General features: G+C 39.6%; 1 protein-coding gene across 1 annotated transcript in view; it reads left to right on the forward strand.

Annotated features, from left to right (window-relative positions):
* The first annotated feature begins 7,554 nt into the window (after window positions 1-7,554).
* opn7a (opsin 7, group member a) overlaps window positions 7,555-23,911 on the forward strand; it is a 59,658-nt gene continuing 43,301 nt past the window's right edge. Inside the window, exon 1 of the mRNA XM_015339535.2 lies at window positions 7,555-7,873. The gene's annotated coding sequence lies outside the window, so the exon portion shown is untranslated. The remainder of the gene's footprint in view (window positions 7,874-23,911) is intronic.

Raw genomic sequence — 23,911 nt, forward strand, 5'->3', positions numbered from 1 at the left:
AAGAACTCTATCCTATTAGTCTCAAGAGACTGCTGGAAGAGTGTAGATAAATGGCAAATGAATATCGTCTCGTCTTTATTCAGTGCGTTTTAGTTTTTAAAGCTTGGAGCTCAGCACTTCTTTGGAAGAACAATGCATGCATATCAAATCTTATTAGATTTTTTTAAAGAAAAAATATTCAACAGCTTTGAATTGTTTAGGCATGTAAAATTGCATTTTAAGTTAGTTTCACCACCTGGCTTGACAAACCTGAAAACTGCGATTTTACATATCCGAAAGTAGTGTTCAGAAATGTGCATATAAAGGCGAAGTTAAATAACTTGATCAGGTTCTCGTGAGATTTTAATTGCTGGAATATAAAGGAATATGAAGGAATATGAATGCTAATGTTTCATCAACCATAAGCCTTAAAAATTAATATATTTTAAGTGACGCATGGTTTGTTTAGATTCTGTCAATTTCCTATTGGATCAAACAGATATGTAAATGGACTATAATATTTAATTTAAATTAATGCTTGGAAAATAGGATAAATCAATTTAAAGAATTTTTATACAACAAAATGTAAAATTGCACTTTGAGGGATAATTTGTTTTAAGATTTTTTTTTAATTCACAATGGGAAGGCAGGATAAGAGAGTGTCTATTTTGTTTAGTTGGAAAATAAGATCAAAAGAATTTACACACTGAATTGTATACAATGTCCTGTAGATCTGTTGGCCTTGCTTGTGCGTTAAACAATTTTCATATCCCTTGACTTAAATTATGCTCCTTTACCTATATATCCTAGCATTTTGTTAGACTTTTTAATATCTTTACCATATGTGCTAACTTCAACATCTCCTTTTCATAAGTAGCATCTTCTAGGACAGCATTTTCCATTTAGTATGTATACATGTTTATTATCTGCATGCAGTCCCTTCACTTGTCTACCTTAAAAGTCATCTGCCAGTTACTCAATTACTTACGGTATTTCACCCCAGTGTGAGAATTCACCACTTATCTTTACACTCTGTTTTCTCTTTAATAACCAATTCTTAATCCAAACACACAATTTGCCCTGTGTGTATCCATCCCTGTTGTAACTTTCTGAAAGAGCTCTAAACAAGTTGGTTATTCAAGACCTACCTTTTTCTAAATCCATGTGGATCATCTCCTGGGATAATTATTTTCAGATCCTCTAGTTCTAAGAAATAAGTATCTGTAGCATTAAATAAAACAGAAGTCAGATTTATTGGTCTACAATTACTTGATTCATTTTTGTCAACCTTTTTGCAAATGGGTTCATTAACGATTCCCCAGGCCCTGGGTACATCCTCTGTCTTGAGTGACTGTTGAAAGAGCCGTATCCATGACTTCTGAATAACATCTTGTTTCCTCGAGTAAAGTTGATAAGATACCATCAGGCCCTGGGGGGTGATTAATCTTTGAGAGCTTCTATTGCCTCTTCTATGCCTCTTGCCTCTTCTATGATGATACTATCCAATGGAGGACTTTGACCTTCCAATGTCTGAGGCATGTTGTTGACTTCTTCCTTCGTGAACACCTGAGTGAAGTATTCGTTAAGCTATTTCTCCTTCATAGTCTTTATCCTGCATAAATCTGAGTTTGCACAAAAGTTGATTGCGTCCTCAGTTCTATTTTGCCTCTTGTGTATATCTGCTCTTGTGTGTGCATGGTCTGAAATAATTTCCACTGTGTGTTTTCACACTGTATGTCGGCATTGTTTCCCTTTCAGTCACAGCTGAAAAGCTTGAATTATGGTTTTATTGTTAAAGTGTGTAGAAATAATAACACTGTAATAGTGTGAATTTGTGATATCTGCGCTTTGGTGGATGTTTCCAGTAACTGAGTGCACTCTCTGGACAGCATCCTGAACTACAGAACCGTGGCACCGACAGAGGATGCAAGCTGGACTGAACCAGCAGTTTCCCGCGTGGTAAATAATTTCAGCAGAAAATGCTTGTTAACAGAGCATCCTGGGTATCAAAAGGCTGAATAGTAAAGCTTTTACTGTTTTTTAATTTCCATTGCAATATTCCTTTCAGTTTCTCTCTTGGCTCATTGATTATCCTGTTATATTTTACTTATGATTCATTGTACGTATTATCTTTAACTTGATATTCATTATAATCATTTTTCGAAAGCGCTTTATTTTCATCCATCCATTTTCTTACCGTTTTATGCAATTCAGGTTGACGGGGGAGCTGGAGTCTATCCTGGCAAGCAGTGAGCGCAGTGCAGGGTACACCCTAGACGGGACACCAGTTCATCACAGAGTACACAGACAATATGTACACAATCACACCAGGGCCAGTTTTCCCAGAAGCCAGTTAACCTACCAGTATGTCTATGGACTGCAGGAGAAAACTGGAGCACCAGGAGAAACTCCATGCAGATCGCACCCCATCTCTGAAATTGAACCCTGGGCCCCAGTGTGGAATTTAGCCATTCTTAAGAACAGTGGGATGTCAAATGACCAGTTACTTAGAATGGCATATCCTGCAAAAGTATGTATATCCCCAATAGATGGGGAATAATGTTCCCCATCACCATCTTGGGACACAGCTTTGAAAATGCTGGTCCACTTACAGCAGCAAATGGGTTCAACTTACTCATCTTCGAGATCAAGCCACAAGAAGAAAACACTGCTGTTGTATCATAAAAACAGGAAAGCACTTTTCTCAAATGATAACCCATCCATCTTCTCACTACTTTATCCAATTCAAGGTCATGGTGGCCCAGAGTCTATACTGGGAAGAGAAGGATGCCAGTCCATCACAGGGCACAGACAGACATGAACAGGCACTCACTCTCGCCAGCTTTTCCACAGACCAATTACCCTACCAGTATGTTTTTGGGTTGTGGGAGGAAACCCATGTGAACATGGGGAGAACATACAAACTCCACACAGATAGCACCCTGGGAATTGAACCCACTGCAAGCAAGTGACGCTAACCATTGAACCAACGTGCCAACTCGCCACCCACAACATTAACTATTATAACGATTAGAGTATCTTCAAACTCCTTTCTTCAGTATTTTTAATGTCGTTTTTTTCTACTTTTCTTTACAAAGTTCCTTTAAAATATCTAGCAAATCATGTCCTGAGGAAAAACATTAATTTGAATTTTGATTTTGGATGCTGTTATGTTTGTCTGCTAAAACAGCGGGGAGAAACACAGAGGTGTATTTGTCTGGAAAAACTAAATAATGAGCGGATGATCATTTTTGCGAGTTCCGATAGATTTTCTGTTTCTCGGTTCATTTTTCTTTTTCCTCTTTACAAACACCCCCACAAGCCAGAGATTACAGAGCAAGGTCAGGTTCATTAATTTTCCAGGTCAAAATTGTTGGTTGGGCGGTAAATAAGCATTGAAAATTAAAAGACAAATTAAAGATGCAGAAAGCACAGACTTACATTTGAACATTTGTGCCGAACATGTGGTGGTTGGTTAAGGGTAATAAAATCAGGGCCAGTCAATATTTTTTATACTGTATTCTGAACTGTAAATATAAATGACTGTAAAAGATTGCTAAGTGCACTCTAAATTATCACATTTTAAATTTAAACAGTAGTTTAACTATCAGTCTCAGCAACTGCAGCATTGCTGATGAATTAGTCTTGGGGACAGAAAGCAACATCAATTCCCGGCCAAGATTCATAACCCAGATCCTGCTGTGACTCTGCTTATAGTGAAGAATGATTGGCCTGGACACAGCAGGGATCAGATTATTACCTGAACCCTTCGAACCCCTTCTGAAAGGTCTGCAGTAAATCTGCTCATAAGTGATATTCAGTTCCATTCAAAATACTTTATTTGTCTCCAGTAGGGGGACGATTTAAGCAGAAAGCAGTGCAGCGCACAACACATGAAAGCAGAAAAAGCTTAGAAAAAAAGTATATACTGTACTTGGATGAAAAATGAAAACGGTATTTGGGAAGGTGTTAAAGTAGGCGCACATCTGTAGAGGGGGCTCTGTCCAATAGACATCATATTGATAAGACTTCTTTACAGCCACTCTTTGCAAGCCTGATGGCTCCTGGAACTGAGATAAATTTCCTTTTACTTGTCTTGCACTGTGGACAGCGACAAACGTCTTGTATGTAAATTGCAATGTGACTAACAGTTTTCTGAAGAGAAAACGCCCCTATCCAAAACCAAAAATACAGATGAAGAAAACTAGATTCCGAGACATGCCATGCATCCTAGACATGGATACTGGCCTTGTGTACCAGCTACCCCAACACCAGTGCTGTGCTTGTAACCTAACGTTTACCCTATATTAAAGACTTTACTAAAGTACTCCAGGTTTAACTTAGACCTGTGTATAGGTGTTGCTGTTTTACAGACAGCATCCAGTAATACCTAGAAAATCTATCCAGATCCACTTCAGCCAGGTGCAAAGGACTGGGGAAATAATAAATCTGATAATCAAATAAACTTGAGGACCAGAGTTGTTCTAGATTGCATTAACCAAAACTATACTATCATCAGAAAAGGTAAGAGTCTTTTTTTACAATAATAACATTTAATTTTATCTTGACAGAAAATACTTCAGCACCTACTGTTCTGTTTAATAGATACAAACAAACTTCAATGGGTCTCTAAATAAATTATTTTATATCTAAGAAAATCCTTGTAGTTGTTCCAGTTGTTCAAAGAATTTGGTTTTGGAAGTGAATTGTTGATTGAGAATTATAACCCTCTATCTGCTTAAAGATGCTAGAATACCTCTCTGAAGCAGCCAAGAAGTGTGGGGAATATAGTGTAGTGAGCAACAGCATAAGATTTCTTTACATACTCTTGATTTTATCCTTTTTCTTCCCCAGACAGTTCCCTTTACGCTGCAATGAAGGTGATTTATTTTCTATTCAAGGTTATACTGAAAATTACCCATCCATCTGCTAACTCTTTTATCCAATTCAGGGTCCCAGGGGAGCCAGACCCTATCCCAGCAAGCAACAGGCACAAGGTAGGATACACCATGGACTGGACACCTGTCTGTCACATGGTGACGCACACATACACACCAAGGCCAATTTTCCCAGACGCCATAACCTTTCCAATATGTCTTTGTCAGCGAAATGAAACTGGATCACCCACATGAACACAGGGAGACCATACACACTCCACACAGACAGCACCCCAGGTCTGGAATTGAACTCAGGGCCCCAGCACTAGGAGGCAGCTATACGAATCACTCTGCCTTACTGAAAATTACCCTCCCTCTAATTACCCATTGACTGGCAGCAGTACTTATCTGGGAATCAAGGACATTCGCAGAAGAACATAATAAGGGAGGACAAACTAGTGAAGACTATTCGGCCCTGTTAGTATTAGAATAGAAAATTAGATCAGACATTCTACTGAGTGGTATGCACAGTAGTAACTAACTGATCCGAGGACCTTGTCCAGTCATTTCTTGAAACAAGTCAGGGGAATCTGTCACGGATGTCGTAAGGGACGAACCGTGAAATAGCGAAAAAAGACCCTATGCGTCGCGGCAGGACGGGGTTTAGCCGGGGCTCAGCTATCCAGGAAATGCCGTATAGAAACCTATGCCCTCAGGCCACGGTCTCAGGACATCCGTACCCTCAATCATGAGCCAGGAGGAAAGCTTGAACCGGAAATATACAGTATAGCTCCAGACAGAGACACACTGAAAGGACAAGCAAAGCACAGGAACCTAGGGACAGGGTAGAGTAGGAGCGCCCTCTAGCTGTCGAGGGCGTGACAGAATCGTTCAACAACATCGGTAGCTGAGGAACTTGTTCCATCCTCTCACAACACTTCGGATAACTAAGTACCTCCTGTTCTCTAGAGCTGCACTATCTGTTTATAACAAGGTAACAAAAATTGTATATAATGTTCTGCATGAGGCTCTACTGGTGCTCTACTCTAATGTTATGATGACATCTTTTAATTTAAATTGTAGGTTTTTAACTATATTTTATTAAAAAGCATTGTAAATACGTGCTATACTCAACATTTCGTTTTCCCGTTTTAATTGCATCTACACGAACAGATCAGTGAAGCATAACTTTCTGACCTTACCAACTGGTGCTGTTTGTTTCTCCACTTAATTGCATGTGTTAATTTTGTGAAGATCATTTCTGTCTCTATACTTTTGGATTTGTATGTCCAGAATTTCAACAGGTTCTTTTTTTCTCCCAGAACCACCACGGCATCCATTTATTATAGTACAGGCGTCTCTGCTATAACGCGATAGATGCGTTCCTATAAAACCTCGTGTTATGCAAAATCGCGCAATGTAAATAACAGGGCTTATGGGAAAAATAGGGTTAGGGGCAGGCCACTCAAAACCTAACCAAATGCCTAACCAAAGCTTTACCAAATTTAATACTTATTCTAACAAAAATGTTAGCACAGTTTAAAGAGATGTTAAATTCATAATAAATAAATACTCCAGTAAATTTAGGACTTTACCTTGAAAAACCTGAAACTTTTATCACAAGCACGCTTGTGGTCCCACTAACACCTCTTCCAGCAGCAACCTTAGTTTTCCCAGGAGAGAAAGAGTTCTCTCATCCAGGTACTGGCCAGGCTCATACAGTACCTGCTGAGTTTCAATGACATCATAGTTGTGAGCTGCGGGGTGGTATAGCTGCTAGCGTAAATAATAATTATAAAATATTATTTATTTTTTACACAGGCATCTGCATTTGTACTGCATAACGTTGAGAACTGGCTATAAATGTAGATTATTCCTACACGAAGGAATTTTTAAGGCCTTTTAAAGCGTTTTTCGTTGATGGTGTAGAGTCAGTTATTCAATGTAGATAATAGAATAGTTCTCTACGGGCAACAGAGCCTCCGACATCGTCATCACACTGCGAAATGGCCGGATCATTGTAACTACAGAATTCCCACGGCGTACTGGTGGACTTTAATAATCCACCAGTACGCTCTTAATAATCCATATTTTGCGACAGTATTTGGTGGAGAAAGTTGAATAGAGGGAACATTGTGTTGGGGAGCAGCTACTTTTCCATCTTTCATTTTTCAGTTTCAGTAACACTTATCGTGTTCTATACCCATATGAACTCTAGAACTCATACTGTAGTTCTCATAAAACCTTCAATTTGTAAAATAAACACCTTTTCATAAATGAATGCTGTGAGCTTGAAGAGTTGTATAAAATGAAACGTCATCGAATGGGTTAGGGATATGAAAACATGCGGGTAAATAACGTGTTTTCTATCTGCAAGACTTGAAGCTGCTGGATTTGAATCAGCTGTTGCACGGGAATTCGGAAAACAAAATCCCATCCACTTTCATTCATCTAGGCGGACAGTCTCCACCAGCCTCCAACGTCGTGTACAAATGAATCCGAACCAGAGGAAAGAGGGAAGACGACACGAAAGGAAACCTGTCGGAGTCGGAGAAATGTGCACGACGCGTGGCGGGTCAGTGTGTCAGCCTCGCGCGTGGGAGTGGGAGGTGGCAAAGCGCTCCCTTTCAGCCTCTCACTAGCGGTTTATAAGGGGGAGCGCCGAGGAAGTTGCCTCTATGGCACTGCACGGTGCGTAAGCTGCAGTCTTGAGATTGTGATTCACACTACATCTAGTAACCCCTGGATCATATCATTCCGAACGCTTTTCATTCGCCACTACAACTCCGGAGACAGATGAGAAAACAACTTGCTGATCAGGACCTTCACATTCTTTCTCGTTATTCTGGTTATTGTCATTTTGTTTTCCTTTTTTTAAAGTTAGATTGAGAAAGAGATCCAAATGAAGTTTTCTCACACCGTCATTTCGGCAAGACTGAGCTATACGGATGGGCTTTGCTTGAAACTGGATCAAAGGTCGCAACTGCGATTTGCACAGATTCAGATATAATTGCAAGGTAAGAGCTTTGTATGGTGATTTTGTCATTTAACGATAATGCCCACTCTTGCATCATGTGGATGTGTGACATTCATTTCACTAACAGCAAGTGGCTCCGATTTAATTTAACCGCTGTTCTAACAAACCAAGACAGAAATCAGTAAAGGTTTATTCCATGCTGAAAAGAGAAGAAAAGAAACCCAACGTTTCGGCTGTGGAGCCTTCTTCGGGTGTGTGACAGGACAGAAGTTGTTTAACTCAAAAAAGTTCAAACTAAATGTTCGACCTAAAGTGCGGTCTTTGCAATGACGGTAAAGACGCGCTCTGTAGCAAGATGTCACAGAGCAATTCGAAGATATCATAGATCCGCGCTATTCAATGTGCCACACTGGTAGAAGCTGGCAGCTTCTTCGTTTCAGTCACTGCCTTATTACTAGGTACATACTCGGAGCTCCGCGTAATTTAGCAGACGACTTCCAATCTCTTCGCCATCGGTAGGTGTGTGGTCTCGTTGTATTATTTACTGTAGCAGGGATAGCAGGCGAGAGTGTTGTTTCTGCCCCTCTAGCATCCGCGGACAGTGACCGCCTGACCACTCGGCACAGAACAGCACCTCTCCGACACCCGCGTCTGTTCCACTGGAAACACCGGGACGAGACGCCAGTACCCACCTGTCTGACTTGAGCTGCAGAGAAGCAATTTGAAGGCTATAATGTCTGCAATCGGGACTTCCCTTCTTGTATGACGGAGTGCGCAGCAGTCGAAAACTAAGAATGAATCTTATTAAAATAAAGGCTACGTAGTACCACGAGAACAGCATTTTTCAATGGGTAAAATTCAGTCTCTTCATTTGAAGACATGACAGGCAGTACTTTGTCAGATTGAGCGCGATGTGTTCTAATTCTTAATTCAAAGTAGGTCTGTTTTAAATTGGTAAAAACATACCATTTCATAACCGAGCTCTGTAAACTTGAATAGGTGAACGCAAAGAAAAGTAACCGAAAGGGTTACGGATATAAGAATATCCGGGAAAATACTGCATATGCTTTCAATACATATGATCAAGCTGCTGAATTTAAAACAGATTTTGCATAGCAATTTGGAAGACAAAATCCCATCCATTTTAGGCGTTCAGGTAGATGTTTGTTGCCCAATTAATGGTAGTCTTGATGCAAATTCATTTTGTCTGTTCCTTAAAACAAGACGTCCGCTGGATTGTACAAGTAACAGGTGTTCCTATTCAAGGTGAGCCGTGGAGACCGACGAAAACAAGTTTTTTATGATATTACAAAAGTTGAACAAGGCTTTCGGAAATTTACCTCGGTAATGCCTCGGCATCCCATGATACCAATTATCGCATACAGTAGATTTGAAGAAAGTAGAAGCAACTTATGTGGGTTTGTCACAGTACTGTAGCCTGAATTCGTTTCGTATAAGCGGTTAGCGTACAATTTAACTAGAACACATCCTCCAACGGGGAATCATGTTTGGTATTGATTTATTGATTAAAACAATATCTTCCTATGTAGACTTCACAAACCTGATCATTTTAATTAGCTTCTTTTTCGTTGTCTCGTGGTTTGTAACTACAGTCATAAAGTATGAAGAGAACAGAAATACTGTAGTTCAATGATTTCTATTACTGACCAAAAAAGAACTCGTACTGTTGAATAGATCAGCAGAATAAAAGGTAATGAATTACGGAACTTCTAGGTAACTAGATAACTGTTCGAGTTATTTTTTATTCAAACCCCGTTTTTCTTTTTATTGTATGGGGGTGTTGAACTGTCTGATATGTACACACTGTTCATAAACCCTACAGTTCACAGCAGAGAAAAGAGATTTCTTCAGACGGTCATGATGCCAGTGCTAAATCAGAACATAACAAGAACAATCATTGCCGGCAACACAGCGCATTTGCCACGGGCAGTGACTGCATCGCCACATGTGGCATTCTGTTTTTGTGTTCTGCGCTGTATTGGGTGTCACTTTTCATTTTTAGAAGATAACCGAAACTTGGAAACCATTTCTCACACAGTATGGAGGTACGGTAATTGACAGAACAGGATTTTCCAACATTAGACCCCCCAATTCAATGACAATCGCTGTCTGCTGGGACTGTGAGGTAGAGGAACAAGTACTCTCGCTCATATTGATAATAATAATAATAATAATAATAATAATTGCTTACACTTATGTAGCACTTTTCTGGACACTCCACTCAAAGCACTTTACAGGTAATGGGGACTCCCCTCCACCACCACCAATGTGCAGCCCTACCTGGATGATGCGACAACAGCCATAGTGCGCCAGTACACTCACCACACACCAGCTATCAGTGGGGAAGAGAGCAGAATAATGAAGCCAATTCATAGATGGGGATTATTAGGAGGTCATGATTGGTAAGGGCCAATGGGAAATGTGGCCAGAACACATACTCTTTTCAAGAAACCATAGAGAGGCAGGACCTCAGTTTTACATCTCACCCGAAGGACGATGCCTTTTTACAGTATAGTGTCCCCATCACTATACTTGGGCATTAAGACCCACATGGACCACAGGGTGAGCGCCCCCTGCTGGCCCCACTAATACCTCTTCTAGCAGCAACCTTAGTTTTTCCCAGGAGGTCTCCCATCCACGTACTGACCAGGCTCACACCTGCTTAGCTTTAGTGGGTTCCCAGTTGTGGCTGATGTTGATGCTCAGTATTTTGTTTGTGTCACGGGAGCTGGTCCTGACTCCCGAGCAGTGCATTCACATCGGTTGATGTAACTAGCTTCACGCTACTACTATTTTCGACCCTCTGCAGAAGGTATAATCTGGAAGTGACTGGAATAAGACTCATGGGGTGTGACACAGGCGAACAAGTCCTAAGGTAGTGTTAAGGAGAAACCAGGGCGCAGTCCAAGGTCCAGGAGCCAGGAGATAGTGGGAGCACCAGGCTTTAAGTAATAAGGAAAGCAAGGGACAGGTGCACATACAGTAATGAACTAAAATAAGAAAGGGTCAGAGTGACCTTAAGAGGAAGGATGACGATCGGGATTTTGAGACTAGTGTAAAATATTTCGAGTGCCGTAAGACGTTTATGTTCTTGTATTATTTTGCAAACTGAAATCGTTTTTGGAGGGGTGTGTTCACTGTATTGACTTTGGCAATACTGTTTCAGGAACTGCATATAAGCAAGCAATTGAGAAAAACTGTAATGTTCTGAATTTTTTGTGAGTTTGTTGATTGAGTAAAAATCCCATAAAGCTTGAAGTCATTCAGACTTAAAGTATGCTTCCAGGTGGACTCCAATGGTGAAAGAACTGAAATGGAGAAGTTAACTGCTTTTACCACTTATTTCCAAAAACTGTTTAGTTCTGATCATGCCTAAAATGTGGTATATTGACAAGAAATGAATGATACAAAATGGTTCTACTGTACCTCACTCCCAGTTAAAAATAATCAGCCTTAATGTCAGTATCCCACCTACTCAGGACCATTCAATCTCTTTAAAGTGATCATGTTAGTAGGTTTTTAATGGAGAGAATTCAGAGTATTTCTAATTTAATTATGAAGGTGTTTAGCTTTTACAATAATAATATTGGAATGTATTGCCATAAATTATATAAAACTAAGATCCAAAATCCTTTGATTGCATCGAGAGAGTCTCTTATGTGTTGATGTCTCTTCTACAATAATGTAAACTATATGCATAGGGTTGCCAGAAAGAACTTAATTGGTTCAACTAACGCGCAAAATAAATTGATCTAATTGGATAAATTAATATGAAACGCAAAGGTGAAATTTCTCTTTTGATTTGCAAGTTTGAAATGTGGAACATGATGCAAGTGTATTGATTTATGCCTTCCAGGCATGAACATTTTTACATCTTTTTTTTTTAAAGATACTGTGTAACTAGTATATATAATCAACACAGGAATGTGTTTATGGACAGAATATTCAAGGGGCAGCATTAAATATTATACAGTATAAGTGTTGGATTCTGGTTTCAGTGAAAAACGATGAAACAAATAATATTCCTTATGACTTTGTTTCTCAAGATAAATGCTTTAATGCCATAACTGCACTAGAAGGAAATAGCTTATGCTCATTTTTTCTACCAAGATATTGATGTATAGTACTTGTTAATTTACATGCCACTCGAGAATGACCACTCCAGTGAGCTAAATCCTCAATAAATACTTCAGCTGAAGCTGACTGAAGATCAGCTCACTGATGAGATGGGGATCTTAAGGTCTCTGTGCGCTTTTTCACTGAATGCTTCCACTGGAATTTCATTTCATGATGATTCTATAATATTTACACTTTCACTGCAAGCGACTCATTTATTATTTAGAACTCGAGCTTTATTGCTATATGTAACTGGTACAGGTACTGGTACAATGGAATTCTTACTTACAGAAAGTCTCTTGATTGTTAAAAAAAAGTGTAAAACACAAAGTGCAGACAGTGGATCAAGACAATATACAAACAAACAGTAGACGATGTACAAGTAAACAGTTCGAATGTAAACAATGACTGCAGATGTGCAATAAATGAAATTACAATGAGGCAGATGGTTTAGGTGTGATCCGAGGGACATGGCCAAAAGTGTTCGCCAGTCGCACTGCTTGTGGGTAGAAGTTATTGAAGAATCTAGTGGTAAGTGTCTGTATGCTCTTGAAAAGGATATTCAACTCAGGTTTCACCGAGATTTGGACTCAGATGGCTGGATTCAGAGCCCGGAGGGCTAACCATTACCCATGGAACTAGATACTGTGAAATTAGTGTTGTAAAAGAGTAACTGGATTGCAGAAAGTAAAGGATATTTTTTATGGCCAAACTGATCAGTCTGAGAAATCAGTAGGGTGATTTTTGCTGTCTTTTTCTGCAGTTTTGCTGAGCAGTATGTGCATTGTGTAACAGTATGCGTTTTGAGTGAAACCTATTTGACAAGGCAAAGGGAATTCAGCACCTTTCGCCTTTTCTGTCCCCTGCAGTCCCAAAGTTCCCCCTGACCCTGGTCTGTCCTCTCTGGTGACTATGCCTTCTGCTAGGACCATTCAATATTTTTAAATGTTTCTCCAAATGGTGAGAGAACCGCAGAAGTGTTACTCTTGACAGTTGATTTCCTTCTTGGCAGGCTGCTGAGTTGCTCTCTGACCTAATTTCCAGGATGCTATATTTAAAATATACCTCCTACAAGTAAGCATTTTAAAGGAGGTGGTAACCCTCCAGAACACTCTCAAAATTAATGGAAATACATTTCTGTATTCTGAATATTAAGCCAAAAAAAATGAAAAAAAATCCTCATCTGTCACAGGAGCAGTCAAAGTCACTTTTGAAGTGGGTCTGCTTTTTACTCATTGTCTTTTTGGCACCTGAACTATAAAATAATTTACTCTCTGATGGCAAAGAAAATGATTACCAATCCTGACTGGCGTTCCATCCAGGGTGTACCCTGCCTTGCTCCCATTGCTTGCCGGGATAGACTCTGGCTCTCCTGCGATCCTGAATTGGAAGAAGCTTATAGAAAATGGACGGATGGAATACCTATCCTACCGAGGATTTTTAATTATATTTTGAATTGTCCTTCTGGACTGTGTGCATTTGAGTAAAACCACAAGAGAACTGAAATATTGAATTTATTCTCATTACAGCAAAACTAGGAACAGCCATCAATGTCAGAACACTTTAATTAGCACAGTCTTGTTATGAGTTCTCTGTGAATTTGGGGATATGAAACCTAGAGCCCTAGTAGGAAATCAATGATAATTTTTATTATAGATACAGCTGAAATCTATTCATAAAAGCTACAGCTGGTAAGGATGTAGAGTTGTCTTAATCAGAATGTTTCTAAAACTTGCAGTTAAAGCTTCCAATAATTTTCGATCAGTTTATGAAATTGTGATGTGCAGGTTCTTGTTTTGCTCAAAGATGAAGACATTTAATTAATATTTTGATTTTTATCTTAAAATGTATCATACATGTGCCACCAAGGGTCTAATTACAATTATTGAGAACTGTGATAATGATTGAGATTATCATTACATTTATGTTACATTTATAGTCTAGTCCAAATAGGAATTAAACATTTATTGCAAATTTGTAAATTTGTGGAATTAAAATGATTTTACTTGATATACACCAAAACGTCAGCAGTATGAAATATGCTTATCATTATACAATCCCTATGGGGTTGAATTTGTGATGCTGATATGTACAGTACTGCAACAAGCATTACATAAATTAAAGTGGTTTGTGAGTGTGCACCACACCCTGGCCAAGATGTTCTCAGGACTTTCTTAAAATGTTTGCAGATTATTATCATTGTTGAATTAGGACCCATCATGCTCCTTTAAGGAAAGGGAAATGATCAGTTCCTAGAGCATGGTGGGCAGGCTCACTTCCAGGAAAGAGTCAGCATACCAGGAAGAATAAAGGGAGGGAAACATGGGAAAAGACGCTCAGGTGATTTCTACGGTGGTCGGGACGAAGAGACCATGAAGACAGACCAGAATTTTAAAAACTCACATGCTTTCTCTGCCCTTTCAAACTAAATTTGAAGTGTAGTGCAGCTACTGAACTAGAGTATTACTTGACACATGAGACATGGGTGAGAACTTTCTTTTTAGTGTTTTTGGACTCTCTGGACTACAACTGTTTTGTGTTTTCTGGTTGGTTGTTTCTTGATAAGTAGTTTTGTTTTTGTTTTTTTGTTCTACTTGTGAGAAAAACATGTCTCACTTCTTTGCTGTCTGTATTTAATTTTCACTGTGTTTGTATGACTCACCCCTTCACTGTGTGTGCCTAATATTCCAGCTGTTTTGCGCTCAATATACACTATGTTCCAATGGTAAGGTCTCAGCTGTGTTGCTTCCATACAATGTAGTGGGATCTTAAGAATTTACTTCCTTATTTAAGTCTCCTGCGGCCCTTCTGTCTAAAATTGGCTAAATGCTTGCAAGTTAACAGGTACCCATTCTAATAAGCTATTTTTTTTTTAATTACCTGGGTTATGGAGACCTTTCTAGGAGATTAGAGGAAGTATAAAGGTAGAAATGACACTGAGCCTGATGAGGGAGCAGATAAGTAAAGATTGCTTGAAACAAACAGAATGTGGAGCTAAATTTAGTACTTTACATCAATATACTTGATTTATATCTAACTCAGACTCTAGTACACAACTATGGCAACAGGAGCTAGAAGCTATTACCCCCCATACACTACAGTACAGGAGTGAGTAAAGACCAATTGTGAAATGTATGACGGAAATTGACCTTGATCTTCCTAGCAAAGTTCCTTCGATAGAGAGTTAACCGAACAAGAGATCGGATAAGTCAAAAGTAAGATTGAAACCTTTGTATGGGTTTGAAAAAAAACAATGACCGACTGCTTGAAAGAACATGAAACCTGGTTTAAGGATAATTAGGAAACAGACACCGTATGCAACCACCTCACAGCTCTTTAGCGTCAAAGCAAAGCCAATACATCTGATGAAGAAAGGAGCCACTAGTAGGGCTGGCTGAGTCACGACTTCCTCCAAACCCCCCATATATCTTAATTTTCCTGCACCTGGGAGATAGGAGGCAAAAATGATGTAGTAACTTTCAATGAGTCATCTGGAGATTCCTGCTCTTGCTTACATACCTGGTCCCAGTTTAGGTACACTTTCTGGAGCCCTTCTGTCTTGTGAATTGTGTGTAGTGGAATTCAAGGACCTGGTGAAAGTGTTTGTGATTGTGCCTGAGATGGAGGCACTGGCGTGACCAACCCAGAGAGTGTGTAGAGGAACAGAAAACAGATTTCGTGATAATCCTATAACTAATTCTATAAAGAGTGCAATTACAACAGCACAACAAAGAGGTCATTTAACCCATGTAGCCTGTTTGGTAGTTGGCAGTTAATAGATTATTTATTTTAAGTATTTAATAAATCAGCTCTGTATTAAAGAATTGATTTATATAATTTTTTAATTGAGTGCTCCAGTGGAACAAAAGCCAGTAGGTGTGTGTGTGTATGACTGTACAATTTAATTAATTTTGATTAATCTTGATTGTGTGATTAACATTTTATCAGATAATTCTGGGTTCCCTTTTTACTTGGTTTATATAAACACCAGTAATGTTAGTTGTGAACGTGACTGCTGAGATGTGTGTGCTGCAATTGTGTTTGGATTACTGAATCCTAATACAATATTAGTGTTTTTTACAAAATGAGGGATTCCTTTGAGGTGGTCAATTCACTGGCATTTCTGTTTTCTTTGTTAAGTTCAATCTGTTCTCTTTTAACTGTGTTTTAGATACAAAAGTGGTATTGCACATGTTATTTACATAATTATCTTAATATAATTTTTATGTAAATAAGCGAGTTATGTAAATATGTTCCAGTTATGTAAATGAGGCATTTATAGTGCTACACATTATCTCCAGAAAGGTATACTTGGAGAAAGAACATGCTTTTTAAAAGTACAATTTGGATTAGTCTGTTAATTGTATTGTGCAATGCACTTACAGTAAGGCAAGCAAAATACAATTAAAATAATTGGGACAAAAATAATCTAACATCTAATTCAAATTTTTAGGACCTAACCAACCTAATCCACAAGTTTTCTCCTACAGTAGATCATAAATATATTACTTTTAGCCTATATTAGGTAGTATTTTTTCCCTTGTCTTTTTGTCATCGTTTTCTCGTGCTCTTTAAGCCACTATGCCTGCCAGCTCTTTACCTGGATCTTTGCCAATCATGCTTGAATTAAGTAAAAACTAGAAATACAGGATTTACTCAATATTAATGTCTGCATTGTCAGACACGAGGGCATATCACTTACATGGTTCTATTTGAGATATAATATACGAGAAATTGTATTTATATCTTAAACTTTTAATTATGATCTAGAGCATTTAGGGCCTGGGAACCTTGAATTCCATTGAAATGTCAGAGCTAGATACAATCCAAGGCTTGGTTTCAGCACTGCCAACAACCATGAAGTCAGCAATTTCGCAAATCCGATATTTGGAGCCTATGAGCATAATGCCAATCTTGTCAGAAGTTTAGCTCAAGAGTGTTTCTTTTGGCTTAGCGGTTCTGTTAGGACAGGGTTGGTCACCGCTGAGTGATTCATTTGTCAGCATGCCAGGATCTCAGAGAACAAGCACAGGATGTACTGCAACAAGCTTGAAGCCGTGTCATCATGGATGGTGATTGGTGCCGACGTCATCAGGTGTGGTGGCAAACTCCTCATTGATAGGCCACTCTGCCCCGTCAGTAGACTTGTGACGGGTGGAGACATGTCAACATGTGAGCATCCCTGTTGGAACTGCAGACAGAGAGGAGCCGATCTCGGCATCACCATCACTCCGGTAGTGCTAAGATGAACTCGGAATTATGTTGGAATAGTTATGGCAGCTGCATTGCCAGGGGATTCTGTTGTGACTTCAGAAACAGTCCTCAGGAGCTGGGTCACATCAGTTGACCAGTTCTTAGATTTATTTCCAAAACAAGAAAAAAGACTGTCATAGATTTCTAGACCAGACCCTAACCTTGCTGTGAGCTTCTGTATAAACAACAGTAATACATAAAGTACATAAAAAATCAAATAGAATAGAAGCGTCTAAACACTAACTGAGAAGATTCAAATCGTTCATTAGATGCTTGGTGCAATAGTAATTAAGTCACAGTACCATGATCCATTCCACATCATGGAAATAGGTCAATAATTGTTAAGGGCTTAGAGGTCCTGCTCGGCATAGGTGTGATTGCAGTAAACTCGAGTCCTACAGGCAGAAGAGCAGATGTCAGGGACTCACTGATGAGGTTAGCTGGGAAGCTAGTTTTGAATAGAGGCATTGGAACGGGGCTTAGGAAGTCTCGTTTAGCGGCTCCGTTTTTCAAGCAGCATCACTGATTGTGGAGTAAAGGACTGTAGGACTACGGTGACCACTGTCAATAAAGGTGGAATAGAAAGAGGTCCTGCTGTCTTAAGGGCACCTCAGCAACAGTTGATGCTATTCCCAGGCCCATTAACAATCGGCCCCGTCTTCCGCCATAAATGCCCAAGACAGCAATCTTCTGACGTCATAAAATACAGTCCAATACCACAGGGCAGGCAAACCTTATTTGGCTCTGTCTTTGTGACCGAAACACAGCACAATGCAGACAGCTAACTCCCATATTTAACTGTCCATTAATGCCAAGACTTGTTTTGAACAAATCTGTGATTCATGTAGAAAAGTGTTAGCACATGGTATTATATTAAATTATTGCTGCCACTGGTAAAATGCTGCACATCTTTAAATTCCAAAAAATGTACTCCTGTACTGTATTTCTTCAGATGGTTTTGTAGCTACTGGGTTTGTGCAATTGCAGCAAGTAAAGTGCCCTCTGTGCACAAGCTTCCCTGGGTAATTTCAGTTTGATTTGTCATGACGTTACAACATATACTATGTACAATTTCTATCTTCATTTATAGTGTTTTTCTTGTTTGCATTTAACAATGTTAAATTATGCCTTCGTTAAGAGACAGACTAAATCAGTATGCTTTTATAATGATGCAAGATTCAAGATCTGAGAACCAGTGTTGTTCTGATTATTAATCAGCAGCAACTTGTAATTAAATATGTTTTCTTACTCTTTTATCGGGAAAAAGAATTGCTAATTGCTACAGAATTATTAATAACAATTACAGAGAGACATCCAGATCTGTCTGATATTTTGCCATATGTTTGTTATGGAGAGGCTGTCTGCTGGAAGTCGTCTGTGAAGTGGGAAGGTGTCAGTGTACAGCGAGACTCGCTTAAAAACCTGTAGAATCATATGGCATGAATGCGTGTGAGTAGCACACACACACATCATTATACATTTCAGACCTGTTAGTGATACATTTTATTTATAACTGGAACATTTGATTCGAAACCATTTCTAAAGTGGTTTAAAATGAGCACGTGATAATTTTAATTAAAAGCGTGATGCTTTCCATGTATTTCAATAATTTGTTTGATGTACAAAAATCATGATATAGTTATTTAACTTAAGACCGTATATTCATTCATCTATCCATCTTCTAATCACTTAGTCCAATTCTAGGTCATGGGGGAGCCCGAGCCTATCCTGGCAAGCAATGAGCATGAGGTGGGGTACACCAGCCCATTGTAGGGCACACACAGATGTACCTGTAGCAGAGTAAGTGCAATGACATCATCACCCTCACTGCATGTAGCAGGGACCTCAGCTGCCTGGGCTGAGGGAGGTCTCCTGTCTTCCTCCCAAGTCACGGCACCAATCGATCATTGCGCTACTGCGCGGTGTCATGCCTCCCGCCACCCGTTCCATCCCGCACACCTGGGGCACGAACCCGGGTCTCTGGTATAATGCAACAGGGCACCAACCGCGTGAGCCAAAGGAGACCTCCCCCAGCCCAAGCAGCTGAGGTCCCTGCTACGCTCAGTGAGGGCGCTGACGTCACCGCACTAGCTCCGCTACACCGACACAAATGCACATACTCAGCCAGGGCCAGTTAACCTAACACTAGGGCTTTGGACTGTGGGAGGAAACTGGGGCACCCAGAGGAACCCCATGTAAGACCAGGAAGAACACACAAACTCCACAGAGACAGCATCTCAGGTGCAGAATTGAACCCAGGGCCCTAGCGATTCAAGGCAGCGATGCTAACAGCTGCACCTCTGTTCAACCACAGTCCATTCAGATCTAATTTGATTTAGCATCTCGAGGGTTCCTGGCCCTTGTTCACATTCTTCTACACATCTTTACATTAACGAGATGGCTCTGTTTAGAATTCTAATTGTGCAATGTGACATTCAGAATTCATCAAGTTAAATGCTGCAGGTTCAGGTGTCATGGAGTACGCTCTGTATGCGAGAATGAATCTCACGATCACAAATACAGACTGCTTGACTGTGAAGCACAGAAAACAGTTTTGACTTTGCCATCCCAAATACATTTAGAGGGCAGTGGAACATCCTAGTTTGTTTTTGACAAATACAGTTGTCAAAAACACAAATAGAATCACATCTGCATTTATTGTCTTCAAAACCAGTACACACGGGTTAAGAACATTTAAATCAAATAATCTAAATCATCAAAAGACAGATAACATTCTTATGTAATTTGAGAGATCCCCGAACTCCGCTTTCTACTAGGAGAATACCATCTGAGAATTTTGTATGGCTGCCTGGTGGTAGGTTGAATCTTATGTTTTGCTCAGGGATTTGGAATGAAAACAGGAGAGCTGGAGTACTAATTATGAGACAGTCTTATTGTGCTCAATACCAGCAAATGTTCAGGAATCCAAGTGAAGGTCAAGAGGCCAGTCAGTGGTTCACTGATGACTCAGCCAGGTCCTGACAGTCACACTAATGATGTGACCCATTGGTCTTACACACTTATCTAGGTCAATGGGTTTGTCTTATGCTCTGAACTGGAAGACTCAGGAGCTGCTGCCAATTGGAAACAGGCCACAGCCAATGAATGTGTCTCCTTTTGTTGGGAAAGGTAATTCCATGAATCTTCAAGTGCCTTTGCATCCAGCTATATGATGATTCCATTTTTAATCATCGTATTAAGTGGACATATAATGTGCATTAATGGGAAGCTGAAAGGGCTGAATGGAGAAAATGGAAATTTGCTTATTACCATCTCTCTTTCCATAATTGAATTCCTCCAGAAAGATTTACCTTCCCCACTGTGAGGAACAGGAGCCATACAGTACATAATACTGTTCGTAATGAATTATGTTTGTGTGAGAGTGCTGGAAATCTGTCAGTCAAATGAGCTGATTTTCTGGGATCACACAGTCTTTGCCTGGACTTGGGAGGACAATGAAAATATCAACGAGTAAAGAGGCAGAGGCAGGTTATGATACTGTACGTTCTTGGTTTTCGGAAGCTGAAGCTGGAAATTGAAGATCGCAACGGGAAATGTACACACAGATGGCAGTTTTGAGTTTACCAACCAGGGGCCTCTTTGATCGCACTCTGTGAGTGTGCGATTGATGTGTGTGCGTGTACTGGCAATGACACAGGTGTGCCCGCTGTGTGTGTGTCATAAAGCTCGTCATGAGGAAGCACGCCTGCGGTGCCTGTTTTTGTAATCTGCAAGGAAATAAAAAACAGTTAATCCCACAATCAATTTTATGGCACAGGGGGAGCTTAGACCAGCACATACAATGGGAGATCATTCTGAAAGCTGGCTTTAGAAAAAACTGAGAAAATATGTGAAGACCAAATAATTTGAAAGGCTATGTGTTGTTTAAGCTTGAATAACAAAGATGAGAGACTATATGACTCAAGGTATGTTGTTTATATAGGAACATGTGGGGGCCTGTATTCAAAACACTTAGGTGCTTAAATCCCTAATGCTTTCTCTGGGCATTAAGGTGCTTAAGTATCTTAACTATAAGGCACATAGTGTTTTATTTGAAGATGTTGAAAAATATGGATTGAAACTGATGAAAGTGAACCACATCTGCTCTTTACAATGATTGAGGAGCCTGGATGCCCCTCACAAGTAATTTGTTTTCTCCTTATATCAGTGGTGTCACACAGTACCGATAGTGATCCTCACTATGTTGTGCATGCTAATAATACCGCCAATCAGGTTTTCTTTACAATTTCTTTGCTACCCTGATGTACAGTAGCACGAGAAATGTGAGGGTTTGGGTAAAGCTCTCCGAAAGGACATCCGATGTAAATCAGCTCTTGGCGTCTTCCCCCAAGCAGTCATAATATGTGCTGTCATTATCCCCTGCCATTCCGTCTGTGAAATTCCAACAGCCATTCCTTCATTTTCAAGCTCTTGTGAAAAACATATAGTTAATACAGAAGGGTGGCACAGTGGATAGCATATCTGCCTCACAAGGGTGGGGGCCTGGGGTTCAATTCCTGCTCTCTGTGAGGAGTTTCTGTGTTTGTGTGGGTTTCCTCCCACAGTCCAAAGACGTACTGGTAGGTTCATTGGCTTCTGGGAAAACTGGCCCTGGTGTGAGTGTGTGTTTGTGTCCATCTGTCCTGTGATGGACTGACATCCTGTACAGGGTGTACCCTGCCTTGCTCCCATTGCTTGCCAGGATAGGCTCTGGGGACCTTGTGCAGAATAAAGTGAATGAAAGGATGGTTTTAATATTTCACTTGAATTATGTTATGTTCTGATATACATGATACTGTCTGCGTCATTGCAGAAATGTTGAAGTCTTATTGTTCTTTTGATCTGGCACACACATCTGTGTGTCTCATGGAAAGCAAGCCGGGGTATGTAAAAAGACGAATTCCTAATGCAAGAAATTGTATATGGCCAATAAAGTGATCTGATCATATCCGCCTTTTCCATTTAAAACTGCACAGACTATAAATATTGAGACAAATGTAACTTTTTTCAGATATTACACAGTGATCATTTCAAACTAGTTATTAAATCTGCAGTGTGGTTTTTGCTTGTATTTTTATGGAAAAGTTTTGGATGACTGATTTTAAGAAATCTAACACATACAGTAATATACTTGATAGATCAATGGCTAAGCTGGAGAAGCTAGACTGGGTTCAGTGATTTGTTTTATTCTGTACTCCTTGGCAGCATGAATTACCAAAAAATTATCTGCCTTGATGAAGAGTCTCTCCAATTTGCCATATGTACTCTAAATCCTCATTAATTCTGTGAGTTCTATTTTAATGCTGTACAGTGGGTTAAGTGTATTGAGGATCATATCCATTTATTTTGATGGGCTTTTGACTTGAATTTTAATGTAAAGGTCAAGTTATATCTGTTTGTGAGTGGTATTGTAACAGCTGCCGTACTCATGAAATATATGGTTTAGCATTTACACTTAATACTTTGTTCCATTGTTTTTTGTTTTTGTTTCTTAAGGAAAATTACCGAATATGAATAAAAGTTATTGTTGTAGTATGTTATATGATTCACATATTGTATATATTTTTTACTCCAATATAGAGTATACTGTATTTCACAACGTACTGTTTTAAAATCATGTTCTCAAGTGTGGCATATCAGTGCAGGGGAGTAATTAGTATAAAACAGTTAAGCAAACAAACAGTTACGTTTAGTTAAGTCCTGCCATGATCATCCAACAGTACGTGATCGTACAGTAGGTGCTTCAAGCTGAAAAATCCCAACAAGGTGTTCCATGCCACTACAGATGCCACAGAAGCACTACTAGCAATTTTGAAATGTTAAAATGTCACAATGTCAATGGTGAGGCATGTTCAAGACCTCTACAATCACCTTGAGATAGCAACTCTAACAACCCGGTCTTAGCAACCAAATAATCTATCTGCAAATATAATTATAGTGCATTTAATGTCAAGACATCTCAAAGTGTTTTACAAGAGATGTAAAACAATCAGCACTACCTAGGAAGAAAGCTCATGTAGAAGGAAACCCTACCCTGGAGCAATGTTTCCTTGGCAACAAGGTTACAATAACATGATATTTGTCACTGTTGACCAACAGTACTGTACATCCAGGATTCTCAAAAAATTCCATGATGCAGATTCCCAGTGGTGCCGATTGCACTCATGCCAGCTGCGACCTTGGTGGCACAGCCTCGTCTTCATGGACGGATCGAGACTCAGCTGGCAGCTGGCAGCGGGGTGACGGGCAGCCCTCCGATGGTGATCGCAGTGGAGACAGACAGGTCTAGGTGCACAGGCCAGTTCTGTAATGGTTTGGGGACAAATGACATCCACACACAAAATACAGGGGCTCTAACAACTGTAGAATACAGGAACAACAGTACACGCAGGTTCAACCTGTTGTTTAATCAAGGAAATCCATCAGGAAACTTAAACATTACTTTTTTTTAAAACACATGCTATAAATGATAATGTACTGTAGGTATATTGTAGGTACAGTATGTTGAGCTGTACCTTTATCAGTCTTTACATGTTCATCTCAAATAAGTCTGATTGGTCTGAGTTTCCTGGTTCACACTTTGTTACCTTTATTGATGTTCCAAAAAATCCTAGTTAACACTGTACAGTACATATAGAAAGTAAACTTTCATTTTTTTTACTACAAATGAAAAATGTTGTCAAGCCTG

The sequence above is a fragment of the Lepisosteus oculatus genome, chromosome 6, assembly GCF_040954835.1.
Source record: "Lepisosteus oculatus isolate fLepOcu1 chromosome 6, fLepOcu1.hap2, whole genome shotgun sequence".
NCBI classification, from domain to species: Eukaryota; Metazoa; Chordata; class Actinopteri; order Semionotiformes; family Lepisosteidae; genus Lepisosteus; species Lepisosteus oculatus.